This window comes from Lactuca sativa, chromosome 5 (genome assembly GCF_002870075.4).
Source record: "Lactuca sativa cultivar Salinas chromosome 5, Lsat_Salinas_v11, whole genome shotgun sequence".
Taxonomy (NCBI): Eukaryota; Viridiplantae; Streptophyta; class Magnoliopsida; order Asterales; family Asteraceae; genus Lactuca; species Lactuca sativa.
Genome location: NC_056627.2, coordinates 123,941,402 through 123,953,723, shown reverse-complemented (window position 1 = coordinate 123,953,723; position 12,322 = coordinate 123,941,402).

Genomic DNA, 12,322 nt, shown 5'->3' with positions numbered 1-12,322 from the left:
GCCGTTATTTGAATTGTAACAAATGTGGGAGGAAGGGACACACGACACGATACTGCAGAGCACCAGTCCAACCAAGCAACCAGGCTGCGGGAGCAGGTGCTGGTCAAGTTTGTTATGGTTGTGGAGAGGTTGGGCACCTCAAGAGAAACCCCCCCAAAGTGACAACAGGTGGCAATGCAGGAAGGGTGTTGGCAATGGGCCAGGAGGAAGCGGTCGCTGATCCTACCGCTGTTACGGGTACGTTCCTCCGTGACAACTTTCATGCATGCATTCTTTTTGATTCTGGTGTGGAGAGGAGTTTTGTTAGTCATGCATTCAAGCATCTAATCAAACATAAATCCCAACCTTTAACTGAAACGTTCACCGTCGAGATGGCTAACAAAGAGAAAGAAAGTGCGAATGACATATTCATAGGTTGTACTCTTACCTTAGGCAATCATTCCTTTCCTATCGATATGATGTATGTATCTATTAAGAGTTTCGATGTCATTATCGGTATGGATTGGTTGAGCCCCATTCGTGCTGATATCCTTTGTTTTGAGAAAGTTATCCGTCTCAATCTTCCCTTTGGTGAAATCCTCATGATTTACAGAGATAAGCTTAGCTCGAACCTTCGTGTCATCTCGTGCATCAAGGCCCAAAACTACCTGCAGAAGGAATGCCATGCGTTTCTAGCTCATGTCGTTGATGAGACACAATAGGGTAAAGACCTCGAGAGTATCCCCGAAGTCTGCAACTTTCCTGATGTCTTCCCTGAAGATCTCCCAGGAATTCTTCCCGAGCGTCAAGTCGAGTTTCGCATCGACTTGATCCCCGGAGCTACTCCTGTAGCTAAGTCTGCTTACCGTTTAGCGCCAGCGGAAATGCAGGAATTATCCAGCCAACTCAATGAGATGATCAACAAAGGGTTCATAAGGCCGAGTTCCGCACCCTGGGGAGCTCTGATCTTATTTGTGAAAAAGAAGGATGGATCTTTTCGGATGTGCATTGAATACCAAGAACCGAACAAGCTGATGATCAAGAACTGATATCCCTTGCTCAGAATCGACGACCTTTTTGATCAGTTGTAAGGAGCCAGTTACTTTTCAAAGATAGATATAAGATCAGGGTACCATCAGTTGCGAGTTCACGAGAGTGATGTACTCAAGACAACATTCCGAATTCGCTATGGACACTACGAGTTTGTAGTAATTCCCTTTGGTCTGACTAACACACCAGCAGTATTCATGGACCTATTGAATCGGGTGTGCTGTCCTTTCTTAGACAAGTTCGTGATTGTGTTCATCGACGATATGCTTGTCTATTCGCAGAGTGAGAACGATCATAAACAACATTTGAGGCAGGTGCTGGAAACCCTAAGGGCAGAGAAGCTATATGCAAAATCTTCAAAATGTGAGTTATGGATCAGGAAGGTGAATTTCCTTCGTCATGTGGTTAGCAAGGAAGGCATACATGTGGACCCTTCCAAGATCAAAGCGATAGAGAATTGGTCTGCACCGAAGATGCCCACAGAAATCCGGAAATTCTTGGGTCTCGCGAGCTATTATCGCAGGTTCATACAGAACTTCTCCAGAATCGCTAAGCCTTTAACTACCCTGACACAGAAAGGTGTAACCTTTAGTTGGGGAGTCAAGCAAGACACTACATTTCAAACATTGAAGCAAACCCTGTGCAATACACATATCTTGTCCCTACCCGAAGGGACGGAAGACTTCATTGTCTATTGTGATGCATCCAATCCGGGCCTAGGCTGTGTGCTCATGCAACGAGGAAAGGTTATCGCCTATGCCTCGAGACAGTTGAAAACACACGAGGTAAACTACACAACCCACGATCTAGAGCTAGGAGCAGTGGTCTTCGCATCGAAGATCTGGAGACACTACCTCTACGGAACCAAGTGCACCATTTTCATCGATCATAAGAGCTTGCAACATATACTTGATTAGAAGGAGTTAAACATGAGACAGCGACGATGGGTGGAGCTACTTAGTGACTACGAGTGTGAAATACGCTACCATCCCGGCAAGGCCAATGTGGTTGCAGACGACCTCAGCCGAAAGGAGTATTCAGGGCGTAAGGTGAAGGCAGTGACAATGACCATCCATTCCCACTTATCCGCACAAATCAGAGAGGCTCAGCTGGAAGCCTTAAAACCAGAGAACATGTCGGATGAAGCCCTGTGAGGAATGGAGAAGAACTTAGAAATCAAGGGAGACGGAGTTTACTATTTCATGGACCGTATCTGGACCCCAAAGTAGGGTGGTTACAGAGAAGTTGTCATGAACGAAGCCCACAAGACGAGATACTCCGTTCACCCAGGTTCAGATAAAATGTATCTGGATCTCAAACAACTTTCTTGGTGGCCGAACATGAAAGCAAGAATTGCTACCTTCGTAGGAAAGTGCTTGACTTGTGCCAAGGTGAAAGTAGAATATCAGAAGCCCCCAGGTTTGCTTCAGCAGCCAGAGATACCTGAGTGGAAGTGGGAAATGATCACCATGGATTTTATCACCAAGTTACCCAGATCTTCGAGTGGGCATGACACCATCTGGGTAATTGTCGATCGGTTGACTAAATCCGCCCACTTCCTGCCAATCAAAGAAAACTTTAAGATGGAGAGACTCACGCGGATCTACATTCGAGAAATAGTTTGCCTTCATGGGGTACCTGTATCCATTATCTCCGACCGAGACAGTAGGTTCACCTCGAGATTTTGGCAATCGCTACAGAAGGCACTTGGAACTAAGTTGGATATGAGCACGACTTATAATCCTCAGACAGATGGACAAAGTGAGAGGAAAATTTAAACATTGGAAGATATGTTGAGAGCTTGTTTCATCGACTTCGGCACGTCATGGGACACTCATCTCTCGTTGGTCGAATTTTCCTACAACAACAGCTACCATACCAGCATCAAGGCTGCGCCGTTTGAAGCCCTCTATGTCTGCAAGTGCAAATCCCCTCTGTGCTGGGCTGAGGTGGGGTACACGCAGCTAGCCAAAGGTCAAGTCCCTGGCAGCACTCTCACTGGTCCTGAAATCATTCGAGAGACGACTGAAAAAAGAGCGTACAAATCCGAGAACGATTGAAGGCTTCACGAGATAGACAAAAGAGTTACGCCGATAAGAGACGAAAACCCTTGTAATTCCAAGTTAGTGACCGCGTCCTCCTGAAGGTCTCACCCTGGAAAGGCATGATACGTTTTGGAAAACGTGGAAAGCTAAATCTAAGGTACATTGGACCATTCGAGATCCTTGCTAGAATCGGTCCCGTAGCATACAAACTCCAGTTACCACGAGAACTCAGCAACATCCATCCTGTCTTCCACGTGTCAAACCTAAAGAAGTGTCTATCCGACGAGACACTTGAGATTCCTCTCGACGAGATCGATCTGGATGAAAGTCTACATTTTGTGGAAGAACCTGTTGAAATCATGGACCGCGAAGTCAAACGTACCAAGAAAAGTCGCATCCCGATAGTGAAGGTCCACTGGAATGCCAAGCAGGGTCCTGAATTCACGTGGGAGCGCGAGGATTCAATGAAGCAGAATTATCCTCATCTCTTTCCAAGTTCATGATGGTACTCTATTCTTGAATTTCGGGACGAAATTCCCTCTAATGGGGGGATGATGTGACAACCTGAAACTTCTACCTTGTACCTTAGACAAATTCTATCAATGTTAAACTCGTTTAAGCTATCTTTAGCATTGTTTTGAGCCTATTTGGATGATCTAAATCCTTGTACAACCAAAGTTTGAATTAGGGATGGGTTGGTTTAAGATTTATGGTTGCATATAGGCCAAACACTCCATCAAAAGGAGTGTGCGGCCAGACACATGAGTGTGTGGCCGCACACCCGAGTGTATGGCCGTGCACATGAGTGTGTGGCCGCACACCCGAGTGTATGGCCACACACCCGAGTGTATGGCCGCACAAACGAGTGTGTGGCCGCACACCCATCCTCCAGCCGCATACTCATCCCTAATTATATAGGGTGACCCCTTTACTCATTCCTTTCATTTGGCTGCACTCTACCTTCTCTCTATAAAAACTTCATCCAAGAACGCTCTTAAGGCCTCAAAACGATCCACTTGAGTGCGAAACCTCAATTGATACTCAACACTCGTAACCGATCATCCGCTCAAATCATCCGTCAAACGGTGAGTTCATACCCCTACATTTTCTGTGTTTTTAATGTTTTCAGGAGGGGGGGGGGGAATACAATCCAAACGCTAAGTATTTTGCTAAAGTTGTAAACTTATTAATGTAGTACAACGATTTCCACGTTTAATAACATATTCAGATATTTTATCTCTTTTTGTAATATGTTGAACATAAGGGAAACTTCTATTTGGGAAATACAACTTCATAGCTTTCAGAAAGGTTTTTACAAAGCATTTTCCATATCAACTCTAATAAACTATAATGGGTATAGTTTGGGATAACCCTCTAGGCAGTCTCTACTTAATCAAATTTCATAATTGAATATATATAAACTACGGCAGATTTAGTTTATGTTATATGTTTTCTCAGAAGTATAAAGTATAGTTATTCAAGGATAATGACTATTTTATGCTGATTTCTCGCTAGTAAACTAGATTATACAGAATTGTGAGGCGCTACTTCAATACTGTACCCTTAGGTGTATAGTGATAAATCATTTTAGTATAACCAGAGTCTCTTAGAGGGGGAGTGTGAGATTTGTGAATAGATCTATTCGGGACTGACAATCCCACACCTGAACTACTAGCTACAGTTAGGCGGACACGCCTGAGGTGAACAAATGTCATTTAGCTTAACGCCTGAAGAACGTTATAAAGGTCTCTCGGTCATATCAAGTATGGTTATACGACTCACAAAATAAGTATAAACTAACTTTGTTTACGGACTCTATTTTTCATTTGTTTTATTTTAAGTAATAAAACTAGTTTTATATATGCTGATAGCAATCAAGGATTTCTAAAGTGGCATCTCTACCTCTAGGACGAATAACATGCTTTTAGGGAAAATATAAGATTTTCCCAGGATAACACTAGCATTTCTAAAACTGATGGTTTGCATTCTACCGCTAGATACTCTTTTAACACTACTTTTCGTAAGAAAATATAGGATTTTCTTGTGGAACACTTTTCAAAAAGGATTTCGAAGAAACATTTGCCACAACAACTAAATGCATGTGAACTCACCAGAATTATGCTGATATTCTTTCAAAACAACTTGTATTCTCATGGAATCAGTAGACAAGTACCTGCTGGATTTTGAGGAGCCGGAGCAATAAGAGTTATATTTTTATATGACTACATACTTTTGATGCACTTAAAACTAGTTTCAAACTGATGTAAACACTTTTTCATATTGTATTAATTTTTTGGTTGTGTTTATTATGCTTGTTATACAATTGTTGTGATACTACGCATGATGCCCTCCATCTGGAACGATTGCACCATCACGGTTTCGAGGTGTGACAAAAGTATTCCGTAATATTGTATAAGTAATTACTGAAGCACTTACTACCTTAAAACCAGTTTGTTAATTAAGGTTAAAATGTGAGTTGGTCATAACCATACTGATATGACATGTGTTTAACACGACGACCTAAAGGCGCTGAAACTGATGTGACATTTGTCACCCGTAGACTTGCAAGTCCCACTGTAGCTAGCAACGAGGTGTGGGGTGTCAATCCCATATAGATCTATACATAAATTGATGTTCTCCCTCCAGGAGACTCTAGTTACAAAATGCGACCTAACAAGTATATTGCTAAGCCGTGAAGTATTGGTTTCACATTATCATTATCTTGTTCTTGTTATCGTATGTTCCTTCTGTTCTAGTGTATAGTATGTTCCTCCCTATTTCTCTTTATAGTATGTTCGTTCTGTTTCTCGTTATAGTATGTTCTGAACTAATGTATGAACTGTCTCCTATATGTCTCACTGTACTAGAAATAGTGAGTAGTAGTCCTCTAAACTATACCTATTATAGTTTAGTAGTAATGTTGTTTGAATGATTGCGTATGTTTGAACACCTTTGCTACCCAAAGGTATTGAATTGATTTGAAATAGTTTGTTTGATAACACAGTTTGAAGTATAAGAAATCTCTTGGTTTGATAGTTATAAATCACATGTGATTGATTATACAACTATATGGTTTTCTACTTGTACGCCCCCCCCCCATAAAAACATTTAAAATCATTTAAAAGATAAGTTAGGGGTATGAACTCACTTGGTAAGAGTGAATCAGGCAACGTTTCATTTCTAGGAATGATCTTTCTTGATGTAACCGTGGGTTTCTGGTGAAGAAATGAGCTTTACACGGGCAGCACTTCGACTGGAAAGGAGCAAGTTTCTCGGGAACTTTGGAACTTCGGGATTCCGTCAGGGCTTGGACACATAACCGGGGCGTCGGGGTAGTCTTGGGATGCTTAACACAGAGTAAAAGTGGAAAAGGAGAGTAGAATTGAGCAGCCTAAACTCGAGACCTTCGGTTTCTATTTATAGTGAGTAATTTTGGATCTCACGTCGTGAGCATGGAGTGGCTCACGTCGTGAGCTCGATCTTATCCATCTGCTGACTCAACTTCTGACAACCCGACTCTGGAACCCATCCAACACTGGTTCACCTCGTCAGCTTCAGGCTCACATCGTGAATCCTCTGAAAGTGTGGGGATTTGTGTCTCGAACTTCAGAAATTCATATCTCTCGCATACGAGCTCTGATTTTGACGTTCTTTATATCCACGCCTATGTGAGATTATGCTCTACAACTTTCGTTTAGACTCTGTCGGTTAAATTTGACTTTATTTTTAATATTCTATTTTTAACAGGCCGGGACTGGAAAAGTCCGTTAAAAATCCATAACTTCTTCATCCGACGTTCGTTTTCGTATGTCTTTTTACCGTTGTACTACTATTGTCAAGATCTTCAATTCTTGTTTAGGTTGCGTCGACTAAAAGTTGCTCGATCTCTATTTCGAGTTTTTAGCTATCTACTGCTATATCCGAAACTTAGAAAAATCATAACATCCTCATACGAAGTCATATTTGGACTTTCTTTTTATGTATGTTTACGGTTTAATAATATCTACGACTTTCATTTAGATACCTAAGGCTAAAAAGTATTCTATTGAAATTTCGCGTTTTATGCTTAACAGTGCTTTACCGGCTAAAAATTTTCGGGTTTTCACAAGATCTAAGCTCATTAAAACATATTAATCCGTAATGTTACAAACTTTATGCTTTTGCATGCCTTAAAAGGTTCCGAAACCAAACTTAAACACTTTATCCCAAAGAATGGACACCAAACTTTGCATGGTTCATCATAATCCGTCAATATGATATTTTTGTGCACTAACATCATCATAAATGATGAGTTCTAACATTCTAAGCTCCTATAGTAGCTCATACTCACAAGGGATTAATTTCATTTGGAGGAAGTGAAGTATGATTTCCATTTCCATTAATGCACGACAAAGGGATTAATCTCTCACCTTGATCGCCACGTAGGATATCATCTTCAAGAGGAAGGCTTGTTGCAAAAGATTTGGGAAGACCATAGTTGTCTGAACTAGACATCTACAATGGGAGAAATTCAATTTAGTTGATTTAAGTCCTTAATATAACACCCAAATGAAATATTAAGGCTAGGACCCAACACAATATTTTACAATTCGGAATAGGGACGCTGTAATCCTATTGCAAAATATTTGAAGGTAGGTAAATGACGATTTACCAATTTCCACCATGAAAAATGAAATCGATAATTAAGTAAATGGATTGAAATTCCTAGATCCATTGAGATTCATTGAAATTTTCAATGGAATCTTTAAATCTCAATTGTGCCCTTCAAGTTTGTGACTGGGATGCCGATGATCATAAACAAGGTGTGAATAACCATGCAAATTAGCTTGGTACACCCAATGTTACAACCACCTAATCAATGTGCCGGTTAATGACACACACTCCATTGATATATGATTAACATCAAGCTACCATTTGTCTCGCATTTTCAGTCCTAGATTAGTGTGTCGCTTAACCACACACGCTCCACTAACGACTTAACAAGGTGCAAAGTGCAATTTAACGGGTTAGCACCAAATTCACATTTTCCTAAGTAAAAAAGATTGGGAATTCGTAAGTGTTTAGTTACTTAGTATTTCATTATACTTTTAATGAAAATTTAAATGTCCTATCAAACCCATTCGGCTAACGACCCTCCACCAGTCACTAGTCAAGGAAGCGGTGGGTGAGAGTGGACACCAATTAAACTGGTATTTTATAGGTAGTAACCTTATACCCCCTTATAGACCGGCTTCGTGAATGAGGATTACTAATAGTAAGATTGACTTTACTATTATACATATATATAAATATTAAAACTATAATATTATAATAGTATGGTTGAATTTTAAACTTTTATAATTCTAGGGTTTGGAACTAAATGTTTCAAAGTGATACTTTGCATTTACAAATTCCAAAACTTGAGGGAAAGTTTTGAAATATTCAAAAAACTTTTGGTTTCCATAATTTATGAGTTTAATATAGGTTTTATGAAAAGACTCTTGACATTCCATAACTTGAGGACAAGTTATGGAGTTCATAAAACATTTGTGTAAAAGACTCTTCAAGTTCCTTAACTTGAGGACAAGTTATGGAAAACTTAAAACCATTTAAGATGACATTTAAAAATGAGACCTTTAATTTTTCGTAACTTGAGGACAAGTTATGGATTTCACCAAAAACAATTTATCAAAAATTCCAACTAACAAAATCAAACAATTTGCCTATGATCTAATTAAACTCATAATTTAAGATAATTCATATCAAACAAGTTTCAAGAAATTAGCCTAATCATATAAACTAATACAAATCCTAAAACTTTGACAATTATCATTTCTTTGGATGAGAAACATCATTACCATATCAACAAAATCAGATTTGTTGAACTAAAACATTTTGTGGTAATGATTCTAATCCAAAATAGGCCAAAAACTCGAAAAACTGCTGTCTGGACAAGTAACTCGTCAAGCCCCATACTGGACTCGACGAGTACAAGGAAAAACTCATCCTACTTGTCGAGTCCAAGCATGGACTCGTCGAGTAGGACAGTCAGACAACATTTCAGCTTTGAAAAATAACACATTTTGCATCAAATATAATAGAAAACCACCCATGGATCTGATACCACTGTTGGGTTTTAGTATACTACAACATCCTATTGTGCACATACAACCCTAAATGCTTTGGATCTATGTTTTCTCTAATTATAAATGCAATATTGTTTCCGATGCATTAAGCCTACACCTATCATGCAAATGACATAATCAACATAAAAGAGAATTATAGAGTTGCCTCTTGTTGTAGCTTGTAGAACTTCTTGAGTTTGGCCTTTAAGAACTTAGTGCCCCAAGTGTTGCACCTCAAATGGAATCTGAACACACCTAGAACAAAGGAGACTTTTGAGAGAATATCCTAACACCAAATTGGCTAAATGATCTCCAAGAACACTTGGGTGCCATTTTGGATGCTAAGGGGCTTCTTATATAGTGTGGCAAGATTAGGGTTACACCATGTAAACCCTAATGTGTATGACCTTCCATATTCCTTAGGCTCCATAGGTTTAAACCCCCATGGATCATCCATGGGTTGTAACATTGGTTTAGCCCAACCTAAAGAATCTTGGATCATGGGCCCACACCATAAGAATAAATGATTAACCAATCCACATCCGTTCATACTTTGGAAGTAGGTGATGAAATAAGATTATCATGAGTTGGGTTTGTAGATTTGTCTGAATTGTATTAGACATAGGAATGGCTGTTGCAACATTCATGAGTGCTCATAAGGTCTGAGTATTGGATTCAACCCACGCTCACTTGTATCACTTCATGGAATTTATCTTGAGTGATCGTGATATGATAATGTCATATAAGTCTTCAAACCAAGAGATATGAGTTGTTGGCTATGAGTTGATCGAACATTAATAGTGTGAAACCGTATCAGTAACATGATGCTATAAAACGTGTTGTTGTGTTCAACTTGAAGAATAGCTAGTACAAGCATATGAGTCAAAGTTTATCTGTTCCTTTTAGTCATTGGAGGATGAAAAGCGATATCTTGGGCCCCTTGATGATTCTATTTTGACTTATGTGTCGGGCCCGGTCAGAACTAAATTGATGTGTTTGATTAAGTTCTATGTCAAACAAATTGGAAATTGGGAGACAAACTGTTGGACAATAAGTACGACGTTGTTCCATGTATTTGTCCGACTGATATCTTGAGAACAGAGGATTATATGATCACTTATCATAAATGGCGTGTTCTAGTTCCACGAGACTTTGAAGAGCTACAATTGCTGGTCGGATCCTAAAGTCATACTTGCAGCCATATTTATTAGACTTATCCAATTGGGAGACTGTTGGATAAGGTGTCTAAGTCCATAACTATATTTGGTATGTACTTGACCCGACTTAGCATGGTCCATTTGGGTTGCATGGCATCGGAACAATTGGATAGAAAAAATGAGAAAAGGATACTTGTGATTTGTTAATATATTATAAGTTCTAATATATTAATAAATCATATTATTTGATTAGTATTGATCAAAAATTAATTTGGAATTAATTTTGTGATCAAAAGAGACTAATTAAATATATGTGGATTGATTGTGTAAATCATTCATTCTTATATAGTGGGCTTATGATCCATGATTCATTAGATTGGGCTAAAACCCATAGGGTGATCCATGGATGCTCCATGGATGTTAAAAACCTAGATCAAGGAGGAAATGAAATGTCATGCAGATTAGGGTTTGCATGGTGTAACCCTACATGTGACACGCTATATAAAGAACCTCATAGCAAGTAAAATCGGCCACTAGACATACAAGTGAGTGCTAGCCGAATTTTTGAGTACAAGTGTTCTTCTCTCAAGTTATTCCAATAGTTGTGGTGTTGTGTGAGATATTTGAGGCATCACACTTGGGGTGCTAGGCTCACAAGGCACTTGTATTGCTAGGACACCCAAAAATTCAGAATGAAATAACCACAGTAGTAATACCAAGAACGAAATTGGTAACATTACAAAAGTGCACATAGAACACACTATTATTTCGAACAACCATCTCTTTCAGATCAATCCAACATCTATTACAATAAGGAACCCAACATTGTCAATTGACATGGGATGAATTGATCCTCTCCATACAAAATTCATGTGCCAACGGGGCTTTTCGCCTTAACCAATCGATTAACGAAACCCCCTACAAATTGTAACGATAATCCTCGAATTATCTTGGGCATCTAGACCCTTAGGTACCAGTGCAAGTAATACCACACTCTTTCCTAGCCCTTAATAGGGATAAGAAACAAGGAGAAAAGGATAACGAGGGTAACCTAGAGATTTATAACCCCCCTAAGATGTTTCCAAAGCCCTTTCGGAAATATTAACTACATCCCAAGTTGAGTTCGGAGATCAACTCAACTCATGGAGCCATTCTCGTAGCCAGACCACCAAGGCCACTTAGCACCAACGTAAACACCAAAGGTATCCAGTTGATGGAACGACCCAGTAAGTATGAGAGTTATCAAACCAAGACTTGAACCTTAGGAATGCCTATCCCACTCATAAATAGGAAAGGCTAAGTGTCCATAGGACCCCTGACTACTAAGAATCAAACGAAACCATCCTCAAGGATCGATATCCCCCTATCCTAAATCAAAGACTTACTTGACCTACCCTCAGAAATAAGAAAAGATCGACCTCCCACTAGTTTAGAACCCCGCAGTAAGAAACTCCCATGCCAACTTAAGAAGTATGAGGCCAACAATACCGCACAAAACTTTAACTTTAGTGACAATAGTGTTCTCACTAAGGTTTAGAGGCACTAATTTTGGGGTATCAAATATGTGATCATCATTAACCGTGACCATCCATTCACTTCACCATATAGTACACAAAGGCATAATACCTCTATGTTGGGCTGAGATGACCAACACCCAACTAACCAAAGGAGTAAAGCCAAGGGCCGGTAGCAAAGGTCCACTAGATCATTAAGAAAGGACTTAAATTCTCCTAGGAATGAAGAGACTAGACAAAACCAAGATACCCGGATCTTTAAAAAGAATATCAGGACGAAATTCCCACTAACGGGGGGATGATGTCACAACTGGCAAAATTAGGTTAAGATGTGAGTCCGTGTACAATATAATCTCCTTAAGTAACCTTACAACGTCTCATCTAGCGAAATTCAAAACTTCAATGCCATTAAGATTCTACTCTCATACATTGACACTTAGGATGAAACAATCCCATATAAGCTCGAAACTTGA